Source organism: Pseudochaenichthys georgianus, chromosome 9, assembly GCF_902827115.2.
Source record: "Pseudochaenichthys georgianus chromosome 9, fPseGeo1.2, whole genome shotgun sequence".
NCBI classification, from domain to species: domain Eukaryota; kingdom Metazoa; phylum Chordata; class Actinopteri; order Perciformes; family Channichthyidae; genus Pseudochaenichthys; species Pseudochaenichthys georgianus.
The window spans coordinates 22,134,753-22,154,066 of NC_047511.1; the positions used below are offsets into that span (position 1 = coordinate 22,134,753).

At 41.1% G+C, this 19,314-nt stretch overlaps 1 protein-coding gene across 1 annotated transcript in view; it reads left to right on the top strand.

Annotated features, from left to right (window-relative positions):
• The first annotated feature begins 249 nt into the window (after positions 1–249).
• gpat2 (glycerol-3-phosphate acyltransferase 2, mitochondrial) overlaps positions 250–19,314 on the top strand; it is a 253,027-nt gene continuing 233,962 nt past the window's right edge. Inside the window, exons 1-2 of the mRNA XM_034092093.2 lie at positions 250–359; positions 17,394–17,447. The gene's annotated coding sequence lies outside the window, so the exon portion shown is untranslated. The remainder of the gene's footprint in view (positions 360–17,393; positions 17,448–19,314) is intronic.

Here is a 19,314-nt window from a genome sequence, read left to right on the forward strand (position 1 = left end):
TAGAGGAGTAGAAGTACAAAGTAGCATAACATGGAAATACTCAAGGAAAGTACAAGTATCTCAAAACTACTAGTAGGACCAATGTTTCTGTAAGATCACACCATGCAAGAATAAATATAAAAATCCATAACGTATTGTGTAATGTTGTTTTAAAATAACATAAAATACAAGAAATCTCTGATAATATTTAAACTTCAGATCTTGCAAATCAGCACGATGACAGGTCACTTCCGGTGGCGGTAACCACCTTTGTTTAGTTTAGGAGACAACACCAAACAAGACAAACCAAACGATGTAATTGCAGCGGCGGACGGAATATTTTACCCTAATAGGATTCTCGAAACATCTTCAAAACTGCGGTAAGTGTTGTTAAACGAGTGTCTAGAAGTCACATAACATACTGTAATCGCAAACACACGGCTGGTAGTGAGCTATCAGGTGCAGCACAGGTGCCATGGAGGCAGCAGGAAGCGCACCATAAGAGTCGACAGGTAAACGGACTATACGGATTTTTTCCTTTCAGGACATTTTATATTTTCCCCTAAACAAATTCACTTGGTGGGTAGGATGGTCTGCGGTCTGTAACTGTGAGGGTAAAATGCTCCATGGGTTTTTGTGTGTGATTTGAACTGCTGCGCTAGCATGTTAAATAGCATGCTTAATCGTTAGCTTTGTTCAACAGTAGAGTTCAATATTAGCTCCATGCTTTTGACTAAGAGGCATGCTGTCACAACAGTCTCTAAAGTTATATGACTTTTTCCCGTTTATGCATTACATCACATGCCGTTTGTGTCTTGAACAAATATGCCTTTGCTAAATTTCTAAACTAGCATAATAGCACGTTATACACAAGGTGGTACGCTTATCAGCTAGCACGTCCCTCACACGTGTTTCTGTACACTGAGGTTATATCAGCGTTTTAGCTATGCAAATAGTGGCAAGGCTCAGTTGGTGGCCATACATTAAACCTTAATGTATTTACAAGATGTTTTCAATAATTTAAAAAAGTCTTGCCTGCTTTGCAGCTTTTACACTTATTGGTTAGGAAGGGGGAAAACGGGTCAGTAGGCTACATCTTTATGCTTGTAGCCGACAATGGAGGCTAATGTTGGAACTCTATATTCTTGTTTCTCACCCTGCACTGCGAATATATGTCAGTTTCAATTTAAACAGTTCTTTGTAGGGATGTCCCGATCACCTTTTTTTGCTCCCTATCCGATTCCGATCATTTGATTTTGACAATCTGCCGATACCGATTTTTCCCGATCCGATCTTTATGCAATACATTAAGAGAAAAAAAAGGAAAAAAGCATTCAAGTTGTCCCTTAAGGTTATTTTTTTTATTTAAATGACGGTACCCAACTACCCATTATATCCAACATGGATATAGCTTCTTTTTTTCACAGCAGCATTGGATCAGTTCAGTTGTGCAGAATTGGATCAAAACAAAATAAAGCTTATGCAAACAAATTGAGTGCAGATAGTGCAGTAACAAAACAAAAATAACTATACTGGAAAGAGGTAGATTCACAAGTTCACATTCAGTCACAAATAATAAAATAAAAATGTGGCTTAGTGCAGAATTCTAGCCTTAAGAGCCTAGTCTAGTAATAATGAAATGAACAACAGCAGCTTAACATAACATGAATAAACAAAGTATTATATTTCCATCTTACTGGAGTAACACAATTCAATAGTAATCAGCAGCGAACCACTTCAACACATGTGTTTCGGTGTATTCACGGCATTAATTTTGTTATTCTACAGTATTGTTGTTTTATAGTTATTTGTTAATGTAACCCAATTTCTGTTCTTTGAAATTGAAAAGGATATCGCATTGTGTTTGCTACTTTCATTGCAGTTGTATATGTCTTAAGTGTAATTTGGCTTGGCTTCCTATTTGTGGACATGCATTTATTTTGAAGGAGAGGTAGCGCTGTTGACAGGAAGTTGTTGTTGCTTTGGAAACAACATGACAGAGATTAACGGAGAAAAGTCATATCTACATAAAAAGACGGAGAAAGTAAAGGATAACGTTTATGGTTAAGTGTTAGCACCCCCCGAAGAGGCACAAGCTCTTACGTTGATATTGGAGATTTCAATAAATTCAATTTGAAAAAAATGAAAAAACAAACAATCGTATTAGATTGGTTGTGTTGAACGTAGCTCTGTTCTTTCCACCACGCGGAACCTCCTTCTTGCAAACATTGCATCTGGCTGTTACACTGCCTTCGCTTTCAGGCAGAAATAAATGTTGAACTACCAATTAAGACCAAATAAAAATGTTTAGGCCACCATGGCAAATGCTGGTAGGGCTGCTCATGTCATCTCTTAAAGATTTTTTGCAAGAAACACCAGCCTGTTTACATGGTCTGGTTTCAGAGATGAGCGCAGGCAGGTGACAATATTGCCACCTGTACTGAAGACCCTCAGCCACGCTCCGACACATGGGGTGACGCCGGCCAATCACAAAGCTTTGATGCGTTAAAGTGCATTATTCTGGCACAGGAAGATTATGTTACAGGACATTAACGATAAAACAGAATATTGTTGTTCTATTTTTAGACACATCTCGCGATCGACTGGTTGGGCACCCCTGGGCTAGACCATAGGTCCGTTGTGGTAGCAAAGTAGTCAGCTGAAGCCACATCTCTCTCAACTTCCCCACGGCATTTGTCATATAGTGCAGGCAGCGCAGACCTGCTGAAATAATACCGAGACGGTATCGCGTAATGCTTGTCCAACGTGTTGACAAGTTGCTTGAAGCCCTGGTTGCTAACAGTGCTAACTGGGCACATATCTTTAGCGATGTGAAATGTAATGACAAAGTACTTGCAAATAGTGGAAATAGTTTTACCCTTCTTTTAACGAGTTGCTGCTCTTGTTCTGACATCTTCGCTCGCGCTGAGCACTCACAACACATGTCACTCCCACGTGGCCGAGTGGGCTTTTAGGGAGGGGCGAAAGCGCACCCAGCAAAATAATCGTATTTTGTCAATTATGCTGTTTTCATAATCGTCGCAAGGCATAGTCGTAATCGCGATTCAATTCAATCACGTGATCGGGACATCTCTAGTTCTTTGTTAATTTGAAACAAAAAACAAAATGAAAACATTAACGTTGCCTCAAGATACATTAGTTACAACACTATTTCAGGAACCAAAAAGCACAATAACTATCTACCCTTAGTGGAAAGCAACTTTAATTATTGTTATTAAAGGTGGGGTAGGTACGTTTCAGAAACCGGCTCGAGATACACTTTTTGTTATATTCCATGGAATGCTCTTAACATCCCGATAGCAATGAATATCTTAAGTGCTTTGACAAAAAATCCATAAAAAAATGTCATCTGTGGAAGCTGTAATACTGGCTAAACAGATTGGATTGCCGCCCTGTCTGTCAGCCTTCCATCTCGTGCACGCACAAATGTATCTCGTGCCCTCATTGGGCGTGCCGTCATTGGGCGTGCATTGCAATAGTACTTCAATGACTCGCCAGCAACAGGCGGCCACTTTCACCAGTCTGCTGATGTCATGTGCGCGTTCATGTGTGAAGGAAGTCTGAAGGAAGGGGCGGATTCTTTTCGGCTGTGTACTTTCAAATTTTAGTGCAATCGAGCCGGTTTCTGAAACTTACCTACCCCACCTTTAAATGCACCTGTGTTTGTCAAAAATGTCTGCTGTGAAAAACGTCTATTGACTGCCAACATTGTATCTGGCAGAGATGGAGTACTCGAGTCCAGGACTCGGACTCGAGTCGGACTCGAGCGCCGATTTTCGGGACTCGTGACTCGACTCGGACTCGCACACTGATTGATGCGACTCGGACTTGGACTCATGAATTCTCGGGTACGCTGACTTGGACTCGGACTCGTGAATTCCCCCCCCCCCCCCCCACGATGACTCAGACTCGACTTGTACATTGACGCTCTGACTTGGACTCGGACTCGTGAATTTTTCCCCCCACTATGACTTGGACTCAACTTGTACATTGACGCTCTGACTTGGACTCGGACTCGAGCAAGTTTTCTCTGGAGTCTGATGTCCTCTATCCTGGCATGTGCACCTGTGAGGCGAGTTCACGGACTGGGCCCCTCTATTCCAGTCTAGAGATGTCTAGAGACACACCCCACATCGTGCTGTATGCTTTCACACATTCTGCTTCCACATTGGAAAAGAGCAGTGCAAAATGCTCGTTATGTGGAAACAATATTGAAGAGAAGGCTCCGTAACACATTACTCTTGCCTGTAAACAGTCTGTGAAAAGGGAACCTTATTCAGTTAAAAGGAAGTATACATGCTTTTCCTTAGACCTGTATTCTCCAGAGTTACTATTCATGAACATATCTTGCTTATGTCAAAAAGAAGCACTACAGCAGAAAACCATTTTTTTGAGCTACTCCAATGACAATATAATTGAGAACATCCATGATGGAAAATGAGTATCATCACCGTTTCAGAATTTTTACATTGACTATTGAAGTTTCTGGTAATGGTGACATCCCTATCCAGTATAACACATTAGCTTTCAACCTATCATGTTAGAGGTTATGCAGCTTTCTTTCTTTTTAAAGCAAATAATGTCTTAAGAGAATTTCCTAATTTTGATAAGATGACATCAAAAAGCAAGCAGATAACACAAACGTTATCAGTCACAGCTTTGCAACTGATCTGTCTAATCTCTTTGACTGTGGAGTAAAGATGAAAGTGAGTCTGAAGACATTGAACCGCAATCACTTCCATGTGCTAGCAGCCGCGACGGCATGTCTGGTAATGTTTTCACATTGTGTGTGTGTGTGTGTGTGTGTGTGTGTGTGTGTTATTATGGCAGAATGTGCTTCTGGAGAACGGCAACTACCACAGAGGCAGTTTTGAGCACTTTGCCAGGTGTTTATGTCCTTCTGTCTGTGGAGAAGTTAAATCGCAGTTACACAACTTTACTGGTGTGTAGTCAATTCCTGCGTTTTGGCTGGTGTAATCTTATCGTAAAATTATCTCTTAATTTCAATGTATGGAAGCTAGTGCAGGCTGCCCGATTTGGGAAAATATCTAATGTATTTTTTTGAAGTATTGATCATTTTTGTTTCGTTCACTTATTGACATTACATTCTTAAAGGATCATGATGAGGTTTGCTTTTTTTAACAAAAAGATTATTGCCTTTTTAATAGTATTGCTCTTTCTGCAATTGGGATACCGCACTGGTCAATTTTGTGATTTCATGACATTTCGATTAATTGTTGGCCTTATTAACTTGTGGCCACTAGGGATGTGCATCTCCATCACTGAGGACGATGCCATGCGCATCTCGATACGTTGCCACGATACATTAACGATACATTTGAAACACCAGCGATACGATACAATTCACCCCTGTTGCGATACGGGCGATACGATGCGATTCAACACAATGCAAAATAATGATACTTAAATATGATACGACAGAGGATTTTTGTTTTATTCCTTACATTAAGCAAATCATACATTAACAAAAAAGTGCTTTACATATTTGGTTCTCTCTACTAGTGCTGCGCATCCCATCATGCTGTTTATTTTTTACCTTTAAACTCCAGAGTACAGTACAATTGTATAACACCTCACAGTTAACCAGTTTAGCCCTAACGGCCCGTCTACACTACAAGCATCAAAAAATCTTGAAGCTGGGCGTGTCTGAAGCTTGGCGATTTTTTGCGAGCAACACGACCAACAACCAATCGCATGAATCTCCCGCCCCCGACATACAAAGCAATAGCAATGTTAAAACGAAGTAAACTGGATATAAACTCCCCAAACAGGCGAAAACCTACCAGTTTCACCCACTGTCTCTGCCACCTCCCTCATGCCTGGTTCCTCCGGTTTGTATCCCGGTAAATAGTTCTGGTCGGAAAGAACCGGGTGATTTGCTACCATCATTTCTCGTTTGGATTATGAGGAAATGAACTGCGGTCTGGCTCTCCCAGCTTGCACGTGGTTTGATTGGCTAGCGCTTGTACTGGCGGGATTTGCATAAACGGGATTTGATTGGCTGATGCCAGCTTCGAAAGCATCGGGAGCATCAAAAGTTGAACATTGCTCAACTTTTGATGCTCACGATGCTTGCAAAGCCATGCTCCGCTCCCCACAATGCAGTTCGGCAAAGATTCAAAATCTTCTACGTCACCCCATTCAAGTGAATGGGCGAAGCGTTGAAAGCATTTTTCGATGCCTGTAGTGTAGACGGGCCGTAAGCCTGTTTTTCAGGTCTCTTCCCTTCTAAAAGGGTTACATTAATAATCTTTTTTCTCAAAGTAATGATAAACCTGTGAGTTGGATGTAGAAAAGTCAGAATCAATATATATGATTTTTATTTTAAAGAAAATTCAGATTGAACATAGTAAAAATTATAGTGTCCATCCAAAAAATCTTTTTTACTTATAGTGAAAACTACCCTTGGATGATGGTAAGTAGGGCTGCACGGTATTGAAAAAAACTGACATCGCGACCCCCCCCCCCCCCCCCCCTGCGGTGTATATATTGCGTTTTTTTTAACCTGTTAAACCCCAAAGTCCCGGCGGGTACTTTACTTTTTTTTTTCACGACAGTGTCTCAGGGGATCGTCATATTTAAGAACCTATTAATGTGTTATACCAGATTAACGGAAATAATCTCAGCTAACTGACGATACAAACCATTTTTACCAAAACAAAACACAAGTCTCATAAGAAGCATCTAAATGACCCCTGAGCGAAAAATGCTAACGCACTTTGGCACAGAACTCAAGATAAAAGTACCCTTATTATTACTTATCGTAGTTGCACTTACAAGATATAGGGAGGCTGTGGCTCAGTGGTTAGTGTGCTGGACTTGGAATCAGGGGATAGCAAGTTCGAGTCCCACTGCAGTCAGCATGTCGTTCTGTCCCTGGGAAAGACACTATTTAGGTATAGTATCATCACTGAGTGATCTGAACTCGGACAGGGGAAGCAGACATCACAACACGTACCTTTACGTAGCTTCTAGGGGAGATGTCTCACCGTAGCTGTCAATCTGATCAAAAGACGTGTTCAATGGCATTAAAACGAGAAAGAAAAAACGCGGCTGAATCGGTTAATCCATAGGTTTTTCACGTCTCCGTATAAAAAAATGATTTAATTTATAATCCATAATTCCATTTTTATGTAAATATCGCAGAGCAAAAGTTAGCTGCTAATGGTAGCCACCAGAGTGGCTGCTGCTTCCGGTCTTGGCTATGCGGCAGTCCAGCGCAGTCTAACACACACACATTACCAAATAAGGAGTGAGAGTGACGCGTAGCCAAAACCGGAAGCGGCATACACTCTGGTGGCTACCATTAGCAGCTAACTGTTGTGCTCCGAGTTTTACATAAAAATGGAATTATGGATTATAAACAATTGCTTCAAAGCCACAGATACATTATCAACCGATTCAGCCGCGTTTTTTCTTTCTCGTTTTAATGCCATTGAACACGTCTTTTGATCAGATTGACAGCTATGGTGAGACGATCTCCCGTAAAAGCTCCGTAAATGGTACGTGTTGTGATGTCTGTGTTTGCTTCCCCTGTTGCGAGATCGGATCGCTTGGATACTATACTTAAATAATCTGTGGAGTCTCAGCTTTAATCGGATATATTGTATGTGCAGTTTCGATAAGTAATAAGGGTATCTTTATTTTGAATTCTGTGCTAAAGTGCGTTAGCATTTAAAAAAAAAAAGAATAAAACCGCACGTCCCTGCGGTGTGAATACCGCGCATGCGCATACCGCGGTTATCGCCATGACACGGTATATCGTTCAGCCCTAATGGTAAGGTAGACTAAAAGCTTTAGGAATCCAAAGTACCGGATTACCGGCACACCAACCCTGACAAAACAAAAAAAACACCAGTAATGAACAACAGAAATACAAGACATAAGGCACCCCACTTCCAACAAAACCAACAATTGCAACTTACAACCCTCACACTGCCAACTGCTCCTCCTACACCCAGCCACATCTTTAGCAACACAGATAAACAACCTGAGAAGCACACTTTAAAAGGATGGGCAGAGCGAGAACGATTTATCAAACAGTATGACAGACAATACATTACCGTCACGGCCCATGTTTCCTCAGTTGTAGCAGTTGGTTTCACTGGCTTTACTGCAATGCACCGCAACGTGGCCAATGTCGCCACACCTGTAACATTTCACCCTACTGCAACGTCTCTGGATGTGACCAAGCCCACCGCAGGAATAGCACTTCCGGCCGTTGGCATGCCCACAGTCACGAGCCATGTGTCCTTGGTCTCCACACCGATAGCAGGACATTTCCTTGCCTCTTCCTCGACCCCTGCTGCCGCCGCCACGACCACCATCAACGCTGCCGCCACCACGACCACTTTGACTAGTGGGACAATGCTTGGTCTTCTGGTTTCTAAACATGTTTTTGTCCATAGCACGAGTGATCACACAAGAAGACGTGACGTCTGCCAACACTGCAGAGCTCTCTTCAGACCTTGACTCAATCGGACCGCCAGTCACTAAAAGCACAGAGGGAACATCAGTCCAGACTCTGCTCCCTGCCAAACCGTTGCCCAGGATGAACTGTATCCCCTCGATTGGAAAAGCTGGACGTACACCAACAGCCACCTCACCCTTAACAAGACCACAGTCAATATACATCCTATGAACAGGAATAGGAAGAACTTTTAATCCCATTCCCCAACTCAGAAGGGTGTCACCAGTGTCACTTTCATAAGACAGAGGCAAAACCGAGTCAACAATATAGGAGTCAAAAGCCCCTGTGTCTCGCAAGATTTTGATTGGAACTCTGACATTACTACCTACCAATGACACCAGGCCGTCTCGTATAAATGGAGCATAAGATGCCAAAACCTCAGATCCACCTAAGTGGGATGTAAGCACATCGGCAACACAGCAGCTTTCCACAGGAGCAGCCAACGCAACAGGCCCAACAAAATATCTTCCTCCCTCAGATTTTGCTCCATGCGCAGGACAGTCTGCCTTCCAATTAGGGCTGGGCGATTTTTTCGGTTTTCACGATTAATTTGCATTTTTACTTTCCTACGGTTTGTGAAATGGCTGAACCGAAAAATCGCGATTTTAAAACATTTCTAGACTCCGCAGATTTGTTTTGCTTTAAGGGACTCCGTAGTAGCTTACTCTCTCACTTTCCAGAACGCGCACAAAACACAGCCACATTGCCTGTGACTACCCGATCTGCAGCTCTGCCGATCTGCTGTTGTTATGCTGTGTTCGTTGTTGAGCATAACAGAGGACTCAGACATTGTACATTACATATATAACTAAACACGCCTTTTCTCCTCCTTATCTCTTTCATGACTTTTCATTTAATATGGTTTTGAACACTGTAATCAATACTCAATACAGGAAAAACTTCACGGCTGGTTTCATTTCTGGTAGTTCCGGATGTTGTCTCATGCTACCCACATCTGTAAACAAACGTATTCAAATAAACTGTACCTTCATTTAATATTCAGCAATAATAATATCTCGACGTCTATACAGTAGTTGTAGTGTTGAAATCAGTAGGTTTCGGTGTGCAACACTCCGTGTCATATCGCTACTAAATTCACCTCTATAGTAAATGGTATATTAGCCACATGCTAAATGCTAACCGAAGATGAAGGATTTTCAGAATATAAGCATTACAACTGCTTCTGGTTTTTCAGTATAAAACAGCATTTAAACTGACGGTATGTTTAAGGTACTTTATGCCATCAAAAACATTGATTTTAATTTATAACACTGTGCGCATGTGCAGAGCTGCAGATCGGGTAGTCACATAGCCTACTACAATCACATTCACCGCTTCACCGACAGACGTACCATAAAAATGTCCACGAACACAGATGAAGAACTCATTCCTAAAAAAGGTGCTACTTCAGTTGTATGGAAGTGGTTCGGGTACAAGCGGTCATACATAGAACAAACTGTTCTGTGTAAGGTCTGTAGAAAGACAACTTCCTAGAAAGTTAAAGGGATGTTATTTTGTTTGAGGGTATTTTTTTATTATTCATTTCATTATCATTATTTATTATTTGTTGTATTTCATTTTACAAGTTTTTTCAGGGATGGCCTACAAGAGATTTTTTTTTCAGTTTGATTTAAAAAAAATCTTTGCACATTAATGACAGCTAAGTGCCGTGGTGCTGTTTTTATTTTATTTTTTTTATTCTTGAACAACTGATTTGTTCACATAGGCCTAGACTACTTAGTAATCTCATTTATTTTTATTGTGTTAATAAAGAAAATATGTATTTAAATTTTGCCTTGGTCTGGTTTGTTTAGAAAAAAACAGAACAAATCAAGGTTTAAATCGAAAATTGTCCATTAGTTAGAAAAAAAAAAAAGCTGAGATGGACCATGGCGTGAAAACGTCAAAAGCCATCTTGTTGGAAGCGATCCAGAGGCGATTCGGTGACATTTGGTCTCAGCGCCTGTATGCAATTGCCGCACTTCTGGATCCGAGGTGAGAAAACAAATAGACCTAGGCCTACTTCGTAAATATGTATTTTATGCAGGCCAAATTACATAAAAAATAAGTATGCTATTGGTAAAAGGAATGCTATAGGTTCAATTTTCTTAGAATTAATAAAAAAAAAACACTTAAGAGTTGTGCAATGTAGGCCATATATGGCTATAAACCTGCAAATAACCTAACCTGCAGAAATACATAAAATAAATATATAAAATATAAAATAATAATAACCCCCCCCCCCCCCCGCGGGAGAAAAAAAAAAAACTCAGACAAAAGGAATTCCGTTTATTTCTTTACTAGAATAATGTTTAACAGTACAATCAACAAACAAGCATGTCATCACAACAACGTGGCCTTGAAGTGAAGTTGGTAATGGCCAGCTGTGCTGCGTCTTTCTCTGTAACCTCTTTGGCGTGCTTCGCACTCAAATGCGAACGCATTGTTGAGGTTGAGCTGTGATAGACCAACGTCTTTTCGCAGAGCTTGCATTTAACTTCCTTTGGACTTGTAAGTTCGAAGTAGTTCCACAAGGAGGAACTCTTTTTACCTGCCGGCTGCCGCTTTGTTCATCTTTAGTCGCACGTGTGAGGGAGAGGGGGGGTGGGGGTGGGGTCGGTGTGTAGCGTGCTGCAGCAGCAGTCTGCTCTGCACGCAGGCTTCCTCCAAGTTTACAGTAAAACAAACTGGTGGTGTGACCAATGGCAATTTACAATTATTAATACTATTACTATTATTAGCATATATATATTTTGGTTGAAACTAAGCCAGAAAAAAAAAAAAATACATAAATAATAAAAAAAAAAATATATAAATAAAATCGATTTTTAAAAATAATATTCGATTATGGAGACTGTAACGAATATTCGAATAATCGAATAATCGCTGGCATCCCTACAGTCAATACGCATCACAGATGAATCTCTACTTGTCAGAGCCACTTCTCCCACGAAGCGGACAGCCGCTTGCTTTTTGGCAAGACAATAAAAGCCGCTTCCCTGCACTCGCAGAAGCTGCACGAGCCTACCTCAGCGCGCCGTGCACAAGTGTAGATAGCGAGCGACTTTTCGGCACAGCAGCGAATGTTGTAGATGAAAAGAGGAACAGGCTGACTTCCAAAAATGCGGAGATGCTTATATTCATCAACAAGAACTTGCCGTTGATAAACATGAAGTAGGCCTAAAGAATAGCCACGGCAGGTTGTAAAAACATGTAGGCCTACATGTAGGCCTACATGTTGCGGAGGAATGTTTTATATTATTTGGCTATATCTTTCGTTGTTTCCATTTAAATATTGTCTACATTTGAATTAGGCTTATTTTTAGAAAGGCCGCACGAGATACGGGCTGTCAGAAGAGAGAGAGGGGGGGGGGAAGAGAGGAAACGAGAGCGCAATTCCGCTCATTTCTTCCGTGTTCTCCCGTGTTATTATTATATATTTATATACAGTCTATGGATATATTATCCAAAGTTATTAGTTAATGTAAACTTGAATAATGTACTTCATTTGAATGTAATAATTATGTTGGCTGTTTGTGGAAGCGCCAGTGAATGAGCCCCATTAACTGAGTTTTAAACATCACTTTAAAATGGAAGATCCCGCCCGCTCACTCGATCGGATCGGCGATCGGTATCGGCCGATACTGATTCCGGCGATCGGCGATCGGCCCCAAAATTGGCGATCGGAGCGTAGTCCGAAGCGTTCTCCCTCTCTAGAAATACTCATTTAATATAGGTGAGGGGTGGCACCTGGTTAGAGAATGCAGGAGTCAGTGAATGCAGCACACCACCACACATTATCCAGTTTGTAATTCGTCATAAATCCGTCTGATGGTTTCGCCCTTGGCCCTGGCACACAAATAGTCCAGAATCTCATTGTCTGTCCAGTGTCTTCATGTAAATTATCCCTTTTCTTTATCCTCAGGTGCTTTACGACAGGTGCAACAGTAACGTCCTCAACAGCCCACTGCTCGCAGTGAATGCTCTGGAGAATTAGCAGCTCTGTCAGGGTGTCCGCGGGGTCTTAAAAAGTATTAAAAGTTGATAAATCAATTTAGCGAAAATTAAGGCTATTAAAACTGGTTTCTAATGGTTTCTGTGGAGTTCTACTGGAATGAAAGAGCACAGTCTACAGAAGCAAAAAAGCAGCATACTGCATTAAACCTGACCTTGACAGAGAGGTTGAAGTTCATGTGGAGAGGAGGCTTCAGTAGTCTGTCTGCACTCTGTTTAGTTATGCTATTTTACAATCAATATAGTTAATGTGAGGTAAAGTGTGTTGCCAATGTAACCGGTTAGAACTCGAAGTTGTGATGAGGTCTTAAAATGTATGGAAAGGGTCTTAAAAGGTATTACATTTGACTTCAGGATTCCTGCATATACCCTGTCTGTCCACACATGGGCTCAATCAGACATCACACAGATTTATCACAAGAGACTTGTAAAGGTATATTATCTTGGTGTCTGGTCTGAATGAATTGGACATTTGCATTCTTTCATACTGCTCCACCATGCAATGTCGAAAAATAAGCTGTGTACGAAAAGCATGGCAAAGCACTACTTTCATCGTTCTGGACAGTATTTTAGCCAGTTTCAAATCACAGCAGGTGACTTGTTGTGTTGTATCACTGTATGACACACAAAACAAAAATTGGTTGCAGCTAATTAAATTCAATAACAGAAATGCATAAGTTCTCAGTGGTCAAGGTTAAAGCAGGTGGTGTCTCTCTGGAGACAACCTTAACCATCAGAATACCAACAAGCTGGCTTTAATTAATAGTTGGTTAGGGGAAGTGTGGTCCAAATGACATTAAATATTAATCCATGTACTACTTAAATCGCGCTTGTTACCATAAAGATTTATTTTATTAGGGTTACTTAAATTCCCTCTAACTAACTACACAGAGTTCAGATGCACTCAGGTAAGTCTAAATACGAGCGGTGTCAACCTCTGCAACCTCAAAATATCCCAGTCAGGTGTCAAGTTACTTCTATTTGGGACTGAGTTGATGTTCATCAACCACAATGAATCAGCACACCTACAACAAGTATGTGTACAGAGCATTGAAATGGCTGCAAACTTACCACTGCAGATACAGTTTACTTTATTACGGAGAACCACAACACTGATGATCATTTCTATTGTAGCTTTCATGTTTTTCCATGGAACACAGAAATAAGTTAATTACAGCATGGATTTAATTAAATTGCTTCATGGAAGAGGTGAAGATATATTTCACATGAGTTGCTTTTGGCTCTCTTGCTGCCATATGTATGGACTGTCTGCAATGCAATGATATTATCATTTTATTTCCATCCTCTACCCATAAATCTTTAGATATACATTTACTTCCTATGTCCAGAATGACTTGCAGTGTAAATCCTTGAGATAAGCTTTCTCTCTGATGGGTTGTGCTGCTGGTTCAAGGAGATAGTTTCTCACAAATTTGAGATCACAGCGTGTATACATACTAGGGATGGGTATCGTTAAGGTTTTAACGGTACTACTACTTTTATCGATGCCGCTTATCGTTCCGGTCTTTTAACGGTACTTTTATCGGTTCTTTTGGAGAAAAAAATAAGGTAAACTAACTAAACAAATTGTGAACAAAACTAACATTGCTTTTTATTTAAATTAAATACATAATATTTCACATCAAAATAAACAACAATGTGTTAACAAATCGTATTAAATAATGTGATGACAGAACTGTAAACAGAGCTGAAACTTTAACAAAATAAATAACTCAGTTACCTCTAATCATTAACCCATGTTTGTATAATTGAGTTAACTCCGTGTGTTGCTGCTAGCATACATAATACCTGACGTGGAAAAGTTACTCTTGGATGGGGCTACAGAGCTACTAGAAAGACAGTCGAACCCGGTGCATTTCTCCGTCTGAATGTGGTGCACTTTTGCTAAATGTTTCGACTAGGGATGCACGATATTGGTTTTTTGAAACCGATACCGATACCGATAACTTCCTGCTTCTCAAGACCGATACCGATAACCGATAATACAAATAAAAATTACGCCACTAATTATTTTAACGCGATTAACGCATGTGTATTTTTTTTCCTCGGCCGCCCCGTAGCTTCAGAGCGCATCGAGTTTAAAATACCATCTACAAGCTGATGCTGACAGCCCCGCTCCTGCCAGACCACACTTCCACACTCACTGGCAGGCACCGACTGGCCATCTGGAGGACCGGGAGGGTGTGTGTACGTGTGGTCCGAGCGAGCAAGAGAGAGACCTTAGTGCATTGTTGTTGTTAGCATCGGGTGCTAGCTAGCTGCGCTAACAGATATAAGGAGCTGTTTAAATGAAAACAGAGGAGCGCTCTATCCACACAACTGCGCCGAGCACTTGACTTTATGCAGGAAGCAGACAGCGGGACATTGGAGGAGAAGTCAGACTCAGCACACTCAGCAACATGATTGCAGCGTCCAGGCAGCTCCGGTTCGAGCATATGCCTTGAGTTGCACATAGCTCCAACGCGCGCGCAGACACACACACACACACACACACACACACACACACACACACACACACACACACACACACACACACACACACACACACACACACACACACACACACACACACACACACACACACACACACACACACACACACACACACTGTATTGTATTATTGTCTTCGTACGCTTTTAACACACCATCGTAGCGATGGCGATGTTTCAGGTGACTGATCAGGTTCGAAGTATTAGGGAGCGCTGGATTTGTGAAGAACTCCCCTCTTCCTAAACCACTAACACCACAGTACTGGCAAAACGGGAGGAGCCGAGTGAAAAACAAGCGCCCCTCATCCCAATCCACCCACACCGCAGTATTTTTTCTTTTTTTTTACCCAAAAAAAATATTGTATATTATCGGGGCTATTAATACTGTTATCGGTTTATCGGGATGACGTCATAATTCCTAATATCGGACCGATAATTATCGGGCCGATAATTATCGTGCATCCCTAGTTTCGACAAATTGCTCGTGTTACCGCCCTTACATGCTAAACTCTTATTGCACTTTTGGTAACGAGCATTGTCCACATCGAGACGGGTAAAGTTTAACCACACCTCGGAGCACATTCTCTCCGCCATCTCCTCCGTGTGTGTTGCTGCATGTAGCAGCTGCGTGTGTGTAAACTGCCTCGCCCCTTCGCACACAGGCGGGGGAGAGAGAGATCTCTCGTCTGGATTGGAAAGATCGAAAATACTAAAAATAATCATAGACGCATTTTGCAGTCTTTTTGCATATTAGAAACGGAGTTGGCGACACTAAAACTGCAATATAATGTTTGTGTAGCAATAATACATATGACATATTTTTTACATGTCTTCAGTACCGATAACAAGACCAATAACGTCGGAGCTTAACGGCACCACAGTCTTTAATAATTCAGCCCCGGGGCCCGCTTAATACCGGGGCTCTGTACCCATCCCTAATACATACTCTACAAACATTTGGAGTATTGTCGAACAAAAATAAATCAATAACAGCAAGGGTTTCTCAACCATGCATTTCCTATTTTTATATATACAAAGTTGTTAATAGGCTTGTGTGTTGTTGACAATAAAGCTGGAGTTGATGGTCTTATGACCAATAGCAATAAGCTGATGGGAATTCCCAGCTGACCCAAGATAGTGTTGCTACCTCAAACATGTTATTGACAACAAAGATGCCTTTAGCAAACTTTTGAAGTGTAGAATTGATAGTTTCATGGTCATACAGATAATGTCTGATTTGAATACACAATGCAACGCACATTCTCCCTGAGTGAAAACCGGACATGTAACTAGTGACAACAACACATTTTCTTAAATTCATAAACTGAATTTGTATCTCAGTCTGAATTGCAGCAGTTCCATCACTTTCCTCACAACACGTGTCCTCTTTGAATGATTGAGCAACAAATCCAAAGCAGAATTTGATTAAGTATTTATAAAATTCCTAAAACATTTTACATTCAGTAAATAAGTAATTTGGCATGGCCATTGGCATTCTTCATTCATCTCCTAGGTTGGCAATAGTTGCCCTAGTTCAGAGGTCATTCAGATGATTCATTCAAAATCTCAAATAATTTAAACTTACCTAGACTGCATCGCTTGGAATTATGTTCCACTTTTGACAGGACAATTTTTTAAACACCCACCTGATTTGTGGGTTGAGGTTTGGCAAAAAGGGCAAAAAGGACAAAACAAGAGAAATCAAAAGCCCAGCCAAATATAATGTTTTTAAGCTCTCGACAGGATCAGAAATATCATATAATTTCACCCTCTGATGGGGAGCAGAGGAGGAAAACCTGTATGTGTGTGTCTGGTCCGTCCATGCATAAGCTAATTCACATTACAAGTGATTTAATGTTTGGAGGAGTCATAGCAACAGTTGGGGGTAAAAAAGTGTATGTTTTAAGTAGATAGAGAAAGAGCTTGTTCACTGCAATCAAATGAGCTCTGAGTCAAAGGTTTTGTCTCCCTCCCATCACAGTTTATCCCTCTCCTCTTTCTCCATTTTCCTGCACTTGCTGCAATGATGTCTTTCCTATTACCTCTGATTTGGCTTGTCTGGTTGTGAATACTTAATCATGTTGAGATGCCGCACTTTCCTTCCTTCCTTGGTTGGTTTGACACTTATTCCTAGCTGAGAGGGAGGCAATGTGCCAAATACAGTTTAAACAGGCATAAATAAGTCTGTGTGCTAAGGAAATTGTTTACCGTCATAAGTGCAGACATATAAGTAGCAACATGACATTATTCATGTATTATTTTTTAGATATTCCCTGGTTTAACTTAGATTTGCTTCATTCATAGATTTTAGAGCAGAGGTAATGCTTTGATGGTGTTAACTAAGATGCTGCTAACATGTCTATTTTTTTCCTTTTAAGACAGCGCAGCAATCAACAAAAACCTTACAAAACCTGTGGCTGCTTCAGAATAAGGTAGGACAAACATCCCTATTTCGATTGGAAACTGTTTCTCCACAACTAAATGCAGAAACAGTTCACTTTGTCTTTGCCTGTGTGTGTGAGAGTGTAAGTGTGTGAGCTCATTCTTTGTAACCCCCACCAGTGGATGTACTGGGGCTCTGCTGCCCCTGAGGTTGTTCTCAAAGCCTTGGTCGGGGGTCCACAGCAGCGTTTCCGCCAGGGGGGCCTCTTGCCGTCATTTGACGCCCTTATTCAGTTCGGGACGCCCTGACCGCGAGCCAAGGGCGTCCAAAAATATTAATAATTCGAGAGAAGATCGAGAGTTTTTATCGCTTGAAATGACGAAAAGTTGAGACGCACAGGCTGCAGTCAGTGGAGATGCTGCGCACAGCTAGTGCTGCGTACCTGGACTCACATTCAGGTTCAGGTCCGGACTCAAGTCCAGAGGTTCAGGTTCAGGTCCGGACTTATAAGTCCGGACCTGAACCCATGGCTTGTGTCAAGTTGTGTGAGTAACTAAAGTGAACTTATTGTGAGCTAATTATCAATTGAAAATTAACTCATAATCAACTCAAATTCAAACTCATCAGATTTATTGTGCTCCCTTCCAACTTGTGTCTACATTTCTCTACAAAGTACAAATGTGCCACTTAGTCTACAAATGACTTATGACAGCAACTACAGTGAACTACTACAAAGTTCAAACATGTATTTCATTTACCAAACTAAAGTAACCAAACAGTCCCTGAGCTGACTGAGCCTAAATCCCTAAAACGTTGCTGAAAGGTAGAGTAGACTATACGCATTACACTGTTACACACCTACTATACAGTAGGCTACACTGTAGTGACTGTACAGTCAGAGTGTACTGTACTGTCTGTGCACCATGTATTTTCTACAACTCTACAACTTCTACATGTGTACATTATACAGTACATACTACATACATAGTGATGTACATACATACTGTTAGAAATTAAAATCAATGTTGATATGGCGTAATTTTGAATTAAATACATATATTTGAATTTAAATCAGTTTTATTCTGAAAAAACCGGAAGTTCACACTATTAACTTAATACTTTTATTCTGAAAATTATTCACTTCCGGTTAGCATTAGCATGTGGCGAAATTCTACATCTTCAAACCGTGAATCGAAGGTGAAATGACATGTGATGTTGTACACTGAGCACACTGGGATTAGCACTCATTTATTGACGCTGAATAACGTTTATCAGGGAATGTTTAAATAACCACAGACACCAGAATATACGTAAGTGCTAGTTTTTTTGCGAGTCCAAGTACCGGTTCCCGACGTTCCGGTTTTAACCGGACTTGAACCGAAACGTTTTACAAGTCCAGTACCGGTTCGGCGTACCGGTACGCAGCACTACGCACAGCTGATCAACAACTTGAACACAAACCACCAAAAACATAATTCAGATCCAGTCGTCATGACTCCACACCGGAGGGATTCCCCGTTTACTTCTTACAGTTTCTCATTAAGGGGGTGTCTCCTGTCCCCGGTACAAACACACTGCCTGAGGAAGGCTATGTGTATTGTTTTTGTCATTAACCTTTTTCGGGCCATTTATTTATTTATTTAATTTGGTGACGATCCGACCTCCATGCTGCTACTCTGGTTCAAACTACATCCACCAAACAATATGATTTATCTCGACCTCCCCAAAATAACCAAAATCTGACACGGTGTGAGATGTCTTTTTTTAGCTGTTCTGTCGTCATTTCCTGCGATCTTCTTCATGCAGTCAGTCAGAATGACCGCCTATCTAAACTCTTTGACTATTTATAGGCAAATATGGGCGTTACGTGAAGCCCGCAAAAGCTGCACCGCATTTCGAGTCGGTTGTGATTTATA